The sequence below is a fragment of the Ornithorhynchus anatinus genome, chromosome 17 (genome assembly GCF_004115215.2).
Source record: "Ornithorhynchus anatinus isolate Pmale09 chromosome 17, mOrnAna1.pri.v4, whole genome shotgun sequence".
Lineage (NCBI taxonomy): Eukaryota > Metazoa > Chordata > Mammalia > Monotremata > Ornithorhynchidae > Ornithorhynchus > Ornithorhynchus anatinus.
In genome coordinates, this window is record NC_041744.1 from 23058668 (window position 1) to 23073870 (window position 15203).

General features: G+C 47.3%; 1 protein-coding gene and 1 long non-coding RNA gene across 8 annotated transcripts in view; one reads left to right on the forward strand and one right to left on the reverse strand.

Moving 5' to 3' along the window:
* The window catches only part of ROBO2 (roundabout guidance receptor 2), a 1482214-nt gene that overhangs the window by 140704 nt on the left and 1326307 nt on the right, over positions 1 to 15203 (forward strand). The gene's annotated exons all lie outside the window — the stretch shown is intronic.
* On the reverse strand, positions 392 to 10233 carry LOC103170645. Its single transcript, XR_003765663.2, has 4 exons — positions 10093 to 10233; positions 7546 to 7696; positions 6501 to 7281; positions 392 to 6071 (listed from the first exon to the last, which is right to left on the reverse strand). It is a non-coding gene; the product is annotated as an uncharacterized LOC103170645 (long non-coding RNA).

Below are 15203 nucleotides of genomic sequence, written 5' to 3' on the forward strand. Positions count from 1 at the left end.
TCATCTCGCGGATTCTCTTCTGAGGCCCTGAAGACCTTAGGTAGAGAAATCAAAGCAGGAGACGGTTTGCATGAAGCAACTTTCTCCTGTTCCACCCCAAACGGTCCTTGTTTGCTCTCAATTAAACAGCCTTGAAGGCTGCAGGTAGGCTTATGTTCAGGAGACGTTTGTGTATGGAGAAAATTTCTCCTTTTCCAGCTCAGATATTTTTTTCTCTCCAGGTCTTGCAGATCTTAGGTGGACCCACTGATGGGGGGAGTTTTTGCGTAAGGCCAATTTCTCTTTCCCCACTGCAGATGTTCTCTCTTCTGGCCTTGAAGACCGGCGGTAGAGAAATAACAGCAGAAGATTGTTTGCATGAAGCAAACTTCTCCTTTTTCACCTCAAATCATCTCCAGCCACTCTCGGTATAACAGGCCTTGAACGCCCGAGGTGGACTATGGCACAGGAGATGTGTCCGTACAAAGCCCTTGGCTCCTTTGCCAATTCACCTATTTTCTCTTTGGGTCTTGAAGACCCTAGGTAGAAAAATGACCACGTGACTTTTTGTAGGCGGCAAACTGCTCCTTCGTCTATGGCATCGATTCTCTTTACAGGTCTTGAAGACCTTAGGTAGACCAATTCAAGCAGGGGACTGTTCACCTGAATTACGTTTCTGCTTTTCCACCGTGTAAACTCTCCCTCAATTCTCAACTAAAGGGCCTTGAAGGCCTTAGGTGGAGTAACAAACAGTAACATTTTTGCCGGAAGCAAAATCTCTCCTCTCCCAGCTCACGTGTACTCTCTCTTTCCAGACCGGGAAAACCAGAGGGAGAGAGATAAGTGGGAGACCTTCCTCCGGGAAGCAAATGACTTCTTGTGCATGTAGTGGATAGTGTCTAGTCACCCTCCATTACAACGCCTTAAAAAGTGAGGGGTGGCATAAAGAAAAGGAGATCTGTCCAAATGAAGTAAAAGTTCTCTTTTTCAACCCCAATAAATACCCTCTTTTCTGGCCCTGAAGACCTGAAGGTCGATGAAATTAAAGCAGGAGATAGTGGACACGAAGCAACTCTCTCTCTTGTTCCAAGAGATTGATTGTCTCCTCATTTCTTGATTCCCAGGCCTTGAAGACCTGAAATGGACTAATGCCCAGGAGCTGTTTCTGCATGAAGCAAATCACTCCTTTTTTTTTTTTTAAGACCCCAGATGGCCTTTTCCAGCCCTGAGGTAGAAAAACAGAAGCAGGATGATTGTTTGCATGAAGAAAACATGTCCCTTTTCATCAGAGATGTTCTCTTTTTGGGTTGTGAAGACCTTAAGTAGAGAAATGAAGGCAGGAGGTGGTTTGCATGAAGCCAATTTCTTCCTTTAAGCCTCAAGTATTCACTTTCCAGGTCTTGAAGACCTTAGGGAGAGAAATAAAAATAGGAGGTGGTTTGCATGAAGCAAATTTCTCCTTGTTCACCTCCAATATTCTCTTTTCAGGTCCCAAAGACCGCAGACAGGCAAATGTAAAGCAGGAGGTGGTTTTCATGAAGCAAATGTTATAAGCTTGCTTTTTAAGCCTCAACTGCTTCCCTCTGAGGCCCTGAAGACCCCAGGGAAATAAAAGCTGCAGATTGTACGTAGGAACCAACTTTCTCCATTTTCACTGCGAATGTTCTCATTTCTGGCCTTGTACAGCTTAGATAAAGAAATCTCAGCAGGAGATTTTTGCATGAAGCGCATTTCTCCTTTTTCCCCTCCAGTAGTCTGTTTGGAGGCCCTGAAGACCTTTGACAGAGAAGGAAAAGCTGGGGATGGTTTGCATGAAGCAGGCTCCTCCTTTTGTACCTCAGATAGTCTCTCTCTCTCTCTCTCTCTCTCTCTCTCTCTCTCTCTCTCTCTCATTCTCACTGAAACGGCCTTGAAGGCCTGAGGTGGAGTAATGCACAAGAAGTGTATCTGCATGAAGCAAATTCCTCCTTTGTTCCCTCTGGAACAAGGCCCTGAAGACCGAGGCTAGAGAAACCGTAGCAAGACACTGCACCAAGAAAACTTCTTGTTCAAGCACAAACGTTCTCTTTTCAGGTCTTGAAGACCTTAGGTAGAGATCCAAGAGCAGAAGACTGTTTGCATGAAGCAAATGTCTTCTCAGATACTCTCCATGAAAAGGCCTTAAAGGCCTCAAGTGGAGTAATGAAACAGGAGATATTTCTGCGTGAAGCAAACTTCTCCTTTCTCCCCTCAACTATGCTCTTTCAGGCCCTGAAGACCTTAGGTAGAGAAAGAAAAGGGTTTTTGGGGGGTTTTGCATGAAGCAAATTTCTCCTTTTACCCCCACTGGAAAGAGACTCTTGGAAGGCCGTTGAAGACCTCAAGTGGAGCAATAAACAGGAGACATGTCTGCATGAAGCAGACTTCTCCATTCTCACCTCCAGTATTCTCTTCGCAGGCCCTGAAGACCTTAGGGGAGAGAAAGGACAGAGGTTTTTCTTTTTTTTAAATGCATGAAGCCAATTTCTCCTTTTCCACCTCAAATATTCTCTATGACAAGGCCTTGAAGGCCTCATTGGAGGAATGAACAGGAGATGTTTCTGCATGAAGCAGACTTCTCCTATCTCCCTTCAAATATTCTCTTGTCAGGCCCTGAAGACCTTAGGTCGAGAAAGAAGAGCAGATTTCTTTGCATGAAGCAAATTTCTCCTTTTCCACCTCAGATATTCTCTATTCATTGCCTTTCTCAAAGGCCTTGAAGGCCTGAAGTGAACTAATGCACAGGAGATGTTTCTGCATGAAGCACATTTCTCCTTTTCTAGTTCACATATTTTCTCTTCAGGTCTTGAAGACCTTAGGCAGAAAAATGAGGAGGTGAGTTTTTATAGGAGGCAAACATTTCCCTTTTTAACCCCATATATTACCTTTTTTTGGGCCCTTAGGTAGAGAAACAAAAGCAGGAGATTGTATGAAGAAAAGTTGTCCTTTTCAGGTCTTGAAGACCATAAAGGTAGAAAAATGCAAGTGGGGATGTGGCTGGCATGAAGCAAATTTCTCCTTTTAAAGCTCGCTCCAATAGTCTTTTTGGGCCTTGAAGGCCTTGGGTAGAGAAATCAAAGCTGGAGATGGTTTGCAGGAAGCAAATTTTCTCCTTTTCCACCTCAAGAAGATTCTCTTTTCTGGCCTTGAAGGCCTTAGCTCGAGAAATCCAAGCTGGAGATGGTTTTGCGTGAAGCACATTTCTCCTTTGCCCCCGCTGATATGCTCTTTTCAAGACTTGAAGACTTTAGGTAAACATGAGAACGCACGGGAGAGTTTTCATGAGGCAAATTTCTCCTTTTACAAACTTCAAATATTTTCTTTTGAGGTCTTGAAGACCTTAGAGAAATCCAACCTGGAGATTGTATGCATGAAGCAAATTTCTCCCTTTCCACCTCCACATATTCTCTTTGCTGGCCTTGAAGGCCTTGGGTAGAGAAATCAAAGCTGGAGGTGGTTTGCAGGAAGCCAGTTTTCTCCTTTTCCACCTCAAGAAGATTCTCTTTTCTGGCCTTGAAGACCTTAGCTAGAGAAATCCAAGCTGGAGATGGTTTTGCACGAAGCACCTTTCTCCTTTGCCACCTCTGATATGCTCTTTTCAAGTCTTGAAGACTTTAGGTAAACAAGAGAACACAAGGGATAGTTTTCATGACGCAAATTTCTCCTTTTATAAGCTTCAAATATTTTCTTTTGAGGTCTTGAAGACCTTAGAGAAATCCAACCTGGAGATTGTATGCATAAAGCAAATTTCTCCCTTTCCACCTCCACATATTCTCTTTGCTGGCCTTGAAGGCCTTGGGTAGAGAAATCAAAGCTGGAGATGGTTTGCATGAAGCCATATTTCTCCTTTTCCACCTCGAGCAGATTCTCTTTTCTGGCCTTGAAGACCTGAGCTAGAGAAATCCAAGCTGGAGGAGGTTTGCGTGAAGCAAATTTCTCCTTTTGCACCTCAGATAGTCTCCATTCCTTCTCAATCCATAGGCCTTGAAGGCCTGAGGGTGGAGTAAGACACAGGAAGTATATCTCCATGAGACAAATGTCTCCGTTTTTTTCACCCAAAATAGTCTCTTTCCAGGCCTTGAAGACCTGGTAGAGAGACATAAAGGCTGGAGATTCTTTGCATGAAGCCAATCCACCCTTTATCATCTCATATATGCTCTTTGGCCTTGAAGACCTTGGGGTGACCAATAAAGCAGGACAGTTTCTGCATGAAGCAAAATTCTCCTTTTCCAATGCCATACAGTCTCTCTTCAGGCCTTGAAGACCTTAGTTAGAGAAAGAAAGCAGGATACTCTTCGTAGGAAGCAAATTTCTCCCTTTTTTCCCCTCACGTAGTCTCCTTGGAGGCCTTGAAGACCTTCAAGAAATAAACACTAGCATTTGTGTACACGAGGCACATTTCCCCGTTTTCACCTCCACTGTTTTCTTGCAAGGCCTGGAAGACCTCAGATGGAGAAATACCGGCTGGAGATGGTTTGCATGAAGCAAAGTCCGCCTTTTTGCACCTCCAACATTCTCTACTCATTCTTCGTTCCAAAGCGTTGAAGGCCTGAGGAGGAGTACTTGAACGGGAGCTGTATCTACTCCACGAAGCCAATTTCTCCCTTTTCACCTAAATCATTCTCTCCTAAGGCCTTTACGGCCTTAGCGAAACAAAAGCTGGAGATTGTTTGCATGAAGCCCATGGATCATTTTTCACCTCACATGTAATCTTGGAAGGCCTTGTAGACCAAAAGGTGGAACAAATAAGCGGGACAATTTTTTGCATGAAGCAAAAGTCTCCTTTTCAAATATTTTTAGAAAGCTGAGAGCAGGAAATTGTTTGCATGAAGCAGATTTCTCCTTTGGCCCTTGAAAGGGTCTCTCTCGCGGCCTTGAAGACCTTAGAGAAACATAAACTGGCGATCGGGTCCATGAAACTAACTTTCTCCTCTTTCACTTCAAATACACTCTTGTGAGGCCGTGAAGACCTTAGGTAGAAAGAGAAGAGCTGGAGATGGTTTACATGAAGCAATTTTCTCCTTTTTGACCTTCACTATTCTCTCTTCTGGCCTTGAAGACCAGAGGTCGAGAAAGACAAGCTGGAGATCTGTGCATGAAGCACATTTCTCCTTTAACCCCTCAAATAGTCTCTCATTCATTCTCAAATTAAAAGGCCATGAAGGCCTGAGGTGGAGTCCTGAACAGCAGGTGTGTGTGCCAGAAGCCAGATTCTCCATTTTTGCCTTGAAGACATTGGGCAGAAAAAAGAAAGCAGGAGACTTTTTGAGTAAAGCAAATTCCCTCTTTTTCACCTCAGATATTCTCTTTTGTGGCCTTGAAGACCTCAGGTAGAGAAATAAAATGGGAGATTACTTGCTTGAAGCAAATTTCTCCTTGGGCACAGCAAATCTTCTCTCTTAAAGCATAGGAGGCATTAGATAGAGAAGTTAAACCTGGAGGTTGCTTGCACAAAGCAAATTTCTCCCTTTTCCCCTCAAATATACTTTTGGGAAGGCCTTGACCACCTACAGGAGGAAAGTGAAAGCTGGAGATTCTTTGCATGAAGCAGATTTCTCCTCTGGCACCTCAGATACTCTGCAGTCATTCTCCAGTAGAAGGCCTTAAAGGCCTCAGGGGGAGTAATGAACAGGAGATGTAATGGCCTATTGAGCAGATTTCTCCTTTCCCTCCTCATCGATTTTCTCTGAAGGCCTCAAAGTCCTCAGGTGGATAAATAAGCAGGAGAGTTTTTTGCATAAAGCAAAATGCTCCCTTTTTAAAATCCCACAGTACCTTTTCAGGCCGTGAAGACCTTAGGTAGGTAGAGAACAGCAGGAGAGGGAGTGCATAAAGAAAACTATCTTCTTCCCCCCTCCTCCTTCCTAGCCACAAAGTCCTAAGACAGAGCACCGGGAGGGAGTGGTAGGGGGGTTGGGAGGGTGGAGAATCACTTTAGGGGAGCCTAAGAGGGTTTTCCCTTTTCCCATCTCTTGCCGCACGATCCGTGGTGAAAGCCTTCTCTCGCCGCAGTCTTGGTTCTTCCAGTGTTCTAGGGGGGAGCCGAGCTGATTGGAGGTTTTGAATTCCGGCAGCTGACCCGAGGGGTGGAAAAAGATAATCCCTTGGTTAGTGTCATCGGTAGCCACTAGGTGGGCATCCCTTATCCAAAACATTCCCAAAGATGATTTGGTGAATCTCTCATTGCACGGAATGGGCGGTGGGGGGGGGGGGAGCGGGGGCGGGCATGCGGGACTGCCCGGCATTTCTTTATTTAATAGATGATCGTACCTTGAGATGGAAGGTTGTCACACAGGCAAGGACTCCAATGTGCGGCATGGGATGGCGAGCATCCCCCACACCCCATTTCTCCCGGAAAGAGCTCTCCAGCTCACTCTTCCCACCCCCAAACCCATCCCTCCTGGTTTCATCCCTCTGCTGCCCCCCAGCATCTTTTCATCTATTCCTCCTCACCCTCCCATGGTTTGGCTTCTGCTGATGTCTGAGCCCACAGCTCTGCCTACCTGCCCGGATGATTGCTGGATGGGGTGCTCCCAGAAGTAGGCAGGTTGAGTCTCTGGAAAAATAGCAACTGGGGTTTGAGCACAGACGACACCACTGTTTTCAGAATCACAGCTTTAGAAGGAAATGTGTAACCATTTGCTCTTATCTCTTCTTGCACTATTCCAAACCTCACCTGGAGTATTAACCCAATCCCAATAGTCCGGAGAGTGAACTGCCCTAAATCAGGGAGCCTCGCCTCAACACATTTTATTCATTCTTTTTAAGGAGCTGTGAGGTAAATTTCCCTTGGAAATCCACAATAAGCTTCCGTTTTTTTCCCCTACTTTTAAATTTCCTGGCAGTACTACGAATTGAATCTCTCTCTTTATTTTCCTTATTATTTCTTCATAACTAAAGGCTCCCCGTACCTCCTACCTCTCCTCTGACTGAATTTTAAGGCGTGAAAGCAACATCCTGACCAGAGTTCTTTCTCCTGAAAATGGATTAGGGAAATATTCTGTGAGGAAAAGTCCAAAGACCGATTCATCTTGAACAGAAAAACGTGCAAGAGACTTATCTAGGTTCAAATCATTCGATACTAGCAGCTAATGTTTCCAGGTTGCTTTGGGTGAGTCTATGAGGAGATACTTATTTTTTTTTTTTTCGACGGACAGGTCAACTCCCATCTTCTCTCAGGGTGTCCCGGTCTCCACGGGGCCGCTCGATCTCCCATCGCTCCTCCCTCGTCCTCTCTTCCTCGTCGGGGCAGCTGCCTGGACCGCATCCCTACAGAAAAGGTTTCTAAAAGGCAACTCGGTGACATGGCAGAGTAGGAGAAATCACCCAGGGGCTTCTTGGGCTGGTATGGGGTTTCCTTCAGATACTAAATCCTTTGTTCATTCTCCCCCCACCCCAAAAAAGAAATCTACAAGTTGGATTAGTAAAATCAAATTTCCTGGATACCCAAATGGACAACAGTCAAATCTTTCCCACCCACGACATGCCCGCGGTCTCCCCAGGAGACCAGATTTACTCATTTCCCTTCAAAGAGCAATTTCTCCCTACCATCTGGCTTGTCACCTCTGCCGCCAGGCTCTCCGTGGCCGGTTTGGTCCGGTTGGTGCAGAACCCTCTTAAGGCTTCTCCTCCTCTCCTTCCTCTTCTGGTGCTTCTCCTCACCTCCTGGTGCCGAGGGTGGAGTGGGCACTTCCAGGTTCTGAAATGAGGCCAAAGCATGCTTTGAACGCAAAGTGCAACAACAGCCTTTTTCTAGGAGACAGCAGGAATTGCTTTTCCAAAGCCATTATTAATTTCTACTGCTACAAGACATGGACGTCTTTTCTATATTTTCTCCTTTTCCTTCGTATCGATCAAAACCTCTCAGGGGAAGGAACCCCCCATGCGGGTAGTCAGGAGAGAGGGAGAGGCATTAGACGATGGGGAGCCCTAGAATAAAGCATTTTAGTTGCTTTTTAAGCAGATAGGAAGGCAGGAATGAAGGACATGGAGGTTAAAGTTAATTAAGAGTTTTAACTAATGGTTAGGGAAACAAACTCCACACGCTGGGTGTCCTTCCAGAGACAGTCACACCGTAGGGTCATCCTTCCGCAAAAGCGGGTCTTGCTCGCTCAAAGTTTCCTGTCCCTGTGTTATTTTTTTCCCCCTAAAATCAGGTCAAGCAGTCTAGTCACCGTCCTTCCTAAGAAAGTTCGTGACACATTTCCACCCATCCTCCGAAAAACCAGCAGAGGGCACTGTGAAGGCATAGGCCCTGTGAGGGAATAGGCACTGTGAGGGAGTAGGCCCTCTGAGGGAACAGGTGCTGTGAGGGAATAGGCCCTGTGAGGGAATAGGCCCTGTGTGGGAATAGGGCTTGTGAGAGAATACAGCCTGTGAGGGAATACAGCCTGTGAGGGAAGAGAAGAATAGAGCCTGTGAGAGAATAGGCTCTGTGAGGGAATAGGCCCTGTGAGGGAATAGAGCCTCTGATGGAATAGAGCCTGTGAGAGAATAGAGGAATAGTGCCTGTGAGGGAATAGAGGAATAGAGCCTGTGAGGGAATAGTGAAATAGAGCCTGTGAGGGAATAGGCCCTGTGAGGGAATAGGCCTTGTAAGAGAATACAGCCTGTGAGGGAATAGAGCCTGAGAGGGAATAGGCCCTGTGAGGGAATAGAGGAATAGAGCCTGTGAGGGAACAGAGCCTGTGAGGGAATAGGCCCTGTGAGGGAATAGAGCCTGTGAGGGAGTAGAGCCTGTGAGGGAATAGAGCCTGTGAGGGAATAGAGCCTTTCAGGGAATAGGCCCTGTGAGGAAATAGACCCTGTGAGGGAATAGGCCCTGTGTGGGAATAGGCCTTGTGAGAGAATACAGCCTGTGAGGGAATAGAGGAATAGAGCCTGTGAGGGAATAGGCCCTGTGAGGGAATAGGTCTAGTGAAAGAATACAACCTGTGAGGGAATAGAGCCTGTGAAGGAATAGAGCCTGTGAAGGAATAGAGTCTGTGAGAGAATAGACCCTGTGAGGGAATAGGCCCTGTGAGGGAGTAGGCCCAGTGAGGGAGTAGAGGAATAGAGCCTGTGAGAGAATAGGCCCTGTGAGGGAATAGAGCCTGTGAGAGAACAGAGGAATAGAGGCTGTGAGGGAATAGGCCTTGTAAGAGAATACAGCCTGTGAGGGAATAGAGCCTGTGAGAGAATAGAGGAATAGTGCCTGTGAGGGAATAGAGGAATAGAGCCTGTGAGGGAATAGAGGAATAGAGCCTGTGAGGGAATAGAGCCTGTGAGGGAATAGAGGAATAGGCACAGTGAGGGAGTAGGCCCTGTGAGGGAATAGGCCCTGTGAGGGAGTAGGCCCTGTGAGGGAGTAGAGGAATAGAGCCTGTGAGAGAATAGGCCCTGTGAGGGAATACAGCCTGTGAGAGAACAGAGGAATAGAGCCTGTGAGGGAATAGGCCCTGTGAGGGAATAGGCCTTGTAAGAGAATACAGCCTGTGAGGGAATAGAGCCTGAGAGGGAATAGGCCCTGTGAGGGAATAGAGGAATAGAGCCTGTGAGGGAATAGGCCCTGTGAGGGAATAGAGCCTGTGAGGGAATAGGCCCTGTGAGGGAATAGGCCCTGTGAGGGAATAGAGGAATAGAACCTGTGAGGGAATAGAGCCTGTGAGGGAATAGGGCCTGTGAGGGAATAGAGGAATAGAACCTGTGAGGGAATAGGCCCTGTGAGGGAATAGAGGAATAGAACCTGTGAGGGAATAGGCCCTGTGAGGGAATAGAGGAATAGAACCTGTGAGGGAATAGGCCCTGTGAAGGAATAGAGCCTGTGAGGGAATAGAGGAATAGGCACTGTGAGGGAATAGAGCCTGTGAGGGAATTATTTTGAATACCGATTTAGACCCACATAATTCCCTCAAATCAATTCGAATCTCTGAGAAGCCAAACAGGGAAAATCTCTCAAGGGGAGGGCAAACGGAGTTGGTCCCGAAGTCTTTTTCGTTCCTGTCAGGTTAATGGGTTTTTGTTTTTTTCCTCATCTTCCTGCACCTGCCGTCCCTCCCCTCAGACCGGCTTTGACTGGGGCAGGGCCTTGGCTCGCCTCGTCCCTCCGTGCCTCACCAGACACCTGCTCCGACTCCAAACTCTGCCCGCTCCACACGGAGCAAACCCGGGTGGGGCTCTTATAGTCGGCGCCTGAGGGACACGGGGGGCGGAGCCAAGGGTGTCCCGCTCTTTGGCTCTGATTGGAGGCCATCTTCTTCGCCCCGCCTTCTTCCCCCGCTGAGGGAAGGGGAAAAAAAAAAAAAATCTCCTCAGGTTTTCTATGGGGCGTGCATACCCACGAATTCAAAATGGTGGACTTTTTTTCTTACAAAAGACGCCATTTGGAGCCCGTGGGGGAACATTATCAGTCTTCCTTCTGGGGGACATCTTTTTCCTCAGGATTAAAAAAAAAAATGGGTTGGGGTTGCGATAACGTTCAGTAAGGAAAATGATAATGGTAATTTTTAAGCGCTTACTAGCTGCCAAGAACTGTCCTAAGCGCTGAGAGGGAGAGACAAGGTTATTGGCTTGTCCCAGGTGGGGCCCACAGTCTTCATGCCCATTTTCCAGATGAGGTGCCTGAGGCACAGAGAAGTTAAGTGACTCGCCCAAAGTCACAGAGCGGCCGAGGGGCGGAGCGGGGCGTGGAGGCGATTCGAACCCACGCCCTCGGACTCCCAAGCCCGTGATCTTTCCACGAAGCCACTGACTGAATCTTCTCGGATGATTCAGTTGATTTGCCTTCTGGAGAAATGCCAGATTGGCTGAAAGAGCAGTCTCTAAAAAGAGACTTGCAGAGAGGTCAAAAGGCGAGAGAAAACTTCTGAGGAACATTGTTCAGGCAGTCTCAATTTGGCTCTACGCGACGTTTACCCTCCCCCTTCCGAGACCCGGAGCGGGCAGAGTGAAAGAGCACGGGTTGGGGAGTCGAGGGTTGTGGGTTCGAGTTCCTCGTGGCCGGAGGGAAAAGCACGGGCTTGGGAGCCAGAGGCCGTGGGTTCGAATTCCTGCTCCGCCCCTTGGCAGCTGCGTGCCTATGCCTCAGTTACCTCCTCTGTCAAATGGGGATAAGACCATGAGCCCCCACCTGGAACAACCTGATAACCTTGTATCTTCCCTATCGCTTAAAACAGTACTTACCTCATAGTAAGCGCTTACTCCCCTTAGTGACAGAGCCCGGTTCCCCCTCCTCCTCCCCCGTCACCTCGGCTCGCCCCTCACGGAAACCTCTCGGGCCGGCTAGTGGGGGGCTCTGTGACCCCCTGGGTCAGCTGGAGATGAGGTGGGGGCCCGAGTGACCCAAGGAGTCACCGGGTGGTCAGGTTGGCGCCACAGTGACCCGATGGGCGGAGCCTACGCTGTCCCTCTGACTAGTGTATTCTCCTGCCCCTCATAGTACCACATTGGAAGAAAGAAACCCAGCTTCTTTTCCTACTATTCTTTTAAATTCGAGGAATTCTTCCTTTAGTTTCAAAATAATCCTGAAAATTTGCAAGTAGATATGACACATTCTGAAACTCTTCATCAGTGTTGGCACCATGAGACTGTGTTAGGAGATATTTTGTAATGAATTATTTAATTAAACCAAAGATGATACTGAGAAAATAAAAAAACCACCCCAACGGAAATCGGCTCTTTTCCTGTTCTGCAATAAAATTCTCCTTTCGCCCCATTTCTTTTCCTCTGTGTCAACCTCTGGAACTGGATTTCCATTATTCACATCGATTAACGTGTTTGGGAGGCATACAATAGAGTCGATCGAGTATGATCCCGCCACAAGGTCTGACAAACAGTTGAGAGTGTGAATAGACCTGAAAGTGAAGGAAGCAGAACCAGCATGGCCTAGGGCAAAGAGCACAGGCTGGGAGTCACAGGACATGGCTTCTACATCTGATCTCCCGACTTGTCATGCTGTTAAACTGGCAGAGAAAAAAAAATCGCAAAACATTTCTAAGTTCTCTGTGCTTCAGTTCCTTCATCTGGAAATTGGGCACTACGACTGTGAGCCCCATCCCGGGCAGGGACTGTCCCCCACCTGATGATTGGGATTAACCTCAGTGTTTAGAACAGCGCTTGGTACATAGGAAGCCCTTGAGAAATACCATAATTATAATTCTTACCTTTATTAAAATAGGGGAAGCGAGGGAGTACACGGATATGTTTAGATAGCATTTTCGTCAACTACCCTGCTGGTAGTAGGACGTAGCTTTCCCATCTTTAACCAGTGGTGTTGGAGCTATTTCCCCCACAGGTCAAGACCCCAAATGAGTTGCCCAACTGCTTTTATGGATAAAATGTGCAATAGTCTCTCTCAAATCTACTGATCCTATAGATGCAGTCTCACCAACGGTGTTACCTCAGAACTGAGAACTCCGTCTGGATCGTGCACCATAAAGCTTTCCAGGAGAAAAGCTAGCGGTCGCCCGGTGAACGTCCAGGTGGAACTAAAGATTATTCTGATGTTCAATCAGAACAACAGAATACGGAAACCATTTTAAATTTTTTCCTGTGTCCCTGGATTCTGAAATCCTCGTGGTGGAACCTTATAAAGAATTTTTTCTTTTCATTAAAAACAGAATCACGGTACAATACTATCCAATGATAGTCACCTAACTTTCCAAGGCTCAATTGTAAAAACAAAACAAAGCAAAAAAAAGTGTTTTTCTTCCATGCTATCAGGAATTGATTTTTGATAGCTATTCTATAGGCCCCCTCCCTAAATTTTGACTGGAGCTAAGAGTACAAGTGGGGATCCTTGAAAATAGAGGGATAAGGCTTCATCAGTAAAGAGCAATTACAGTTTTTGCCCTGATAAATTAGGCTGGTCTAGGCTCAGGAGCCACTCCTGTGACTTGCTGGTGTTGGCAGTAGCAATTGTTTCTCAACTGGTCTATCAGTTTCTGCGCCTCTTGACCAGCTCTGAAGGTGAATGGTTGTGTTTGTCTAAACTGGATTGGGATGTGCTGGGAATGTGTTTGTGGTTGTGTGTTTAGTAGTGTGCAACATGGGAAGAAATTTCCAGGAGTATATGTGAAGATGTGTTGACCAAAGTGGGAGAACAAAGGCCTGTGTTAAGGAGGGTGGGTAACAGGGAGTAGTGATCTATGTATGTGGAGAGGGTTAGGCATGTGTATTGGGGGAAAGATGTGAAAGGGTGCCTTAGAAGCCAGCAGGTACAACATGGATGTGTGTGTGTGTGTGTGTGTGTGTGGTGTTTTTTTTTTTTTTCGTTTTATTCTTGGCCCATTAATCTAAGGAAACTGTCCAACCTATGAACAGCACCTTGTAAAGTTTCCGTCTGGATCTGCGGCCCGCCAGGTCTCCGGAAGCTGGCAGGGAAAAGAAAAGTAATAAATAAATTTCTAATTTCTCCTCTAAGGTAGAGGAAAAGGAAGCGGGGTCATGTAGTGTGATAGATGCCCCCTCTTAGAGAAGCAGCGTGGTTTAGTTGAAGGAGCCCGGGCTTGGGAGTCACAGGTTCTGGGTTCCAACTTCTCTGTGCCTCAATTGCCTCATGTGTAAAATGGGGATTAAGACTGTGAGCCCCACTTGGGACAACCTGATGACCTTGTATCTACCCCATCGCTTAGAACAGTGCTTGGCAGTAAGGTAGTAAGCGCCTAACAAATACCATCATTATCATTATGATAGATCATCCCTCTACTTTCCTCATCGAATTGTCACACATTTGGCTGGCTCAAGAATTGCCACCCATCTTCTTGCTGTTAAGCCCTCAGGCAGGGGTGTCACCTTCCTTTCCTTTTGTAAAAGGAGGAGTTTCTTAGTAATACTAATAACAATGTTGGTAGTGGTTAAGCGCTTCCTATGTGCAGAGCCCTGTTCTAAGCGCTGGGGTAGATACAGGGTCATCATCAGGTTGTCCCACGTGAGGCTCCCACTCTAAATGCCCATTTTACAGATGAGGTAACTGAGGCCCAGAGCAGTGAAGTGACTTGCCCACAGTCACACAGCTGCCAAGTGGCAGAGGTGGGATTCGAACCCCTGACCTCTGACTCCCAAGCCTGTGCTCTTCCCACCGAGCTTCTCTAGAGCTGGTCGTCAGCCTGGAATGTATCTGTCTTGATCATTCAGTTGCAGACACTTAGCTCTTTGAAACATAAAGACCCAATCCACAAACAAAGGAAGATCATAACAACGTTTTACTAATTAACTGAGTGTTTTGAGGAAGAAGGCATTTCTTTGACTCTCTGTTAATGGGGCTGGTCAGAGACACCACCAGGCCCCAGAAGATTATCCCGAGGCATTGGCCTGCTATTGTGTGGGTTGGGCTGGAGTGAGGAGTACTTCAGGATTGTTTTCAGGCAGTCCCAATTTGGCTCTAGGCGAATTTTACCCTCCCCCTTCCGAGACCCGGAGCGGGCAGAGTGAAAGAGCACGGGTTGGGGAGTCGGGGGTTATGGGTTCGAGTTCCTCGTGGCCGGAGGGAATAGCACGGGCTTGGGAGCCAGAGGTCGTGGGTTCGAATTCCTGCTCCGCCCCTTGGCAGCTGCGTGCCTATGCCTCAGTTACCTCCTCTGTCAAATGGGGATAAGACCGTGAGCCCCCACCTGGAACAACCTGATAAGCTTGTATCTCCCCGATCGCTTAAAACAGTACTTGCCGCATAGTAAGCGCTTAACAAATACCATTATTATCCTGATTGTTAGAGTCACCTGGGAGGAAAAGCGCCTGACTTTGGATGACTTTTCAGTCAGCATTTCGGGCTCCTAGGAGTGAAAGGTAGCCCCGTAATGGTTGAAAGTCCAGCTGGCGTTTTGAAAAGGCAAATCCCGTCCAGTTCCTCAGGGGGATGGGTACAGTGCCCGAACTAAGTAGTTTTTGGGGTTTCTTTTTTTTTCGTTTTCTCTGGAATAAATTCTTCATAGCCCGTTGTTGGGTAAGGAGGGTCTCTATCTGTTGCGAATGGTACTTTCCAAGGACCTAGTACACTGCACTGCACACAGTGAGCGCTCAATAAATACGATTGAACGAATGCCTTCACGTACTATTAAAAGTTAGTCTTTGTCAACGACTCCCTTTAGTGACAGAGCCCGGTCCCCCTCCTCCTCCCCCGTCACCTCGGCTCGCCCCTCACGGAAACCTCTCGGCCGGCTAGTGGGGGCACGGTGACCCCCTGGGTCAGCCGGAGATGAGGTGGGGGCCCGAGTGACCCAAGGAGTCACCGG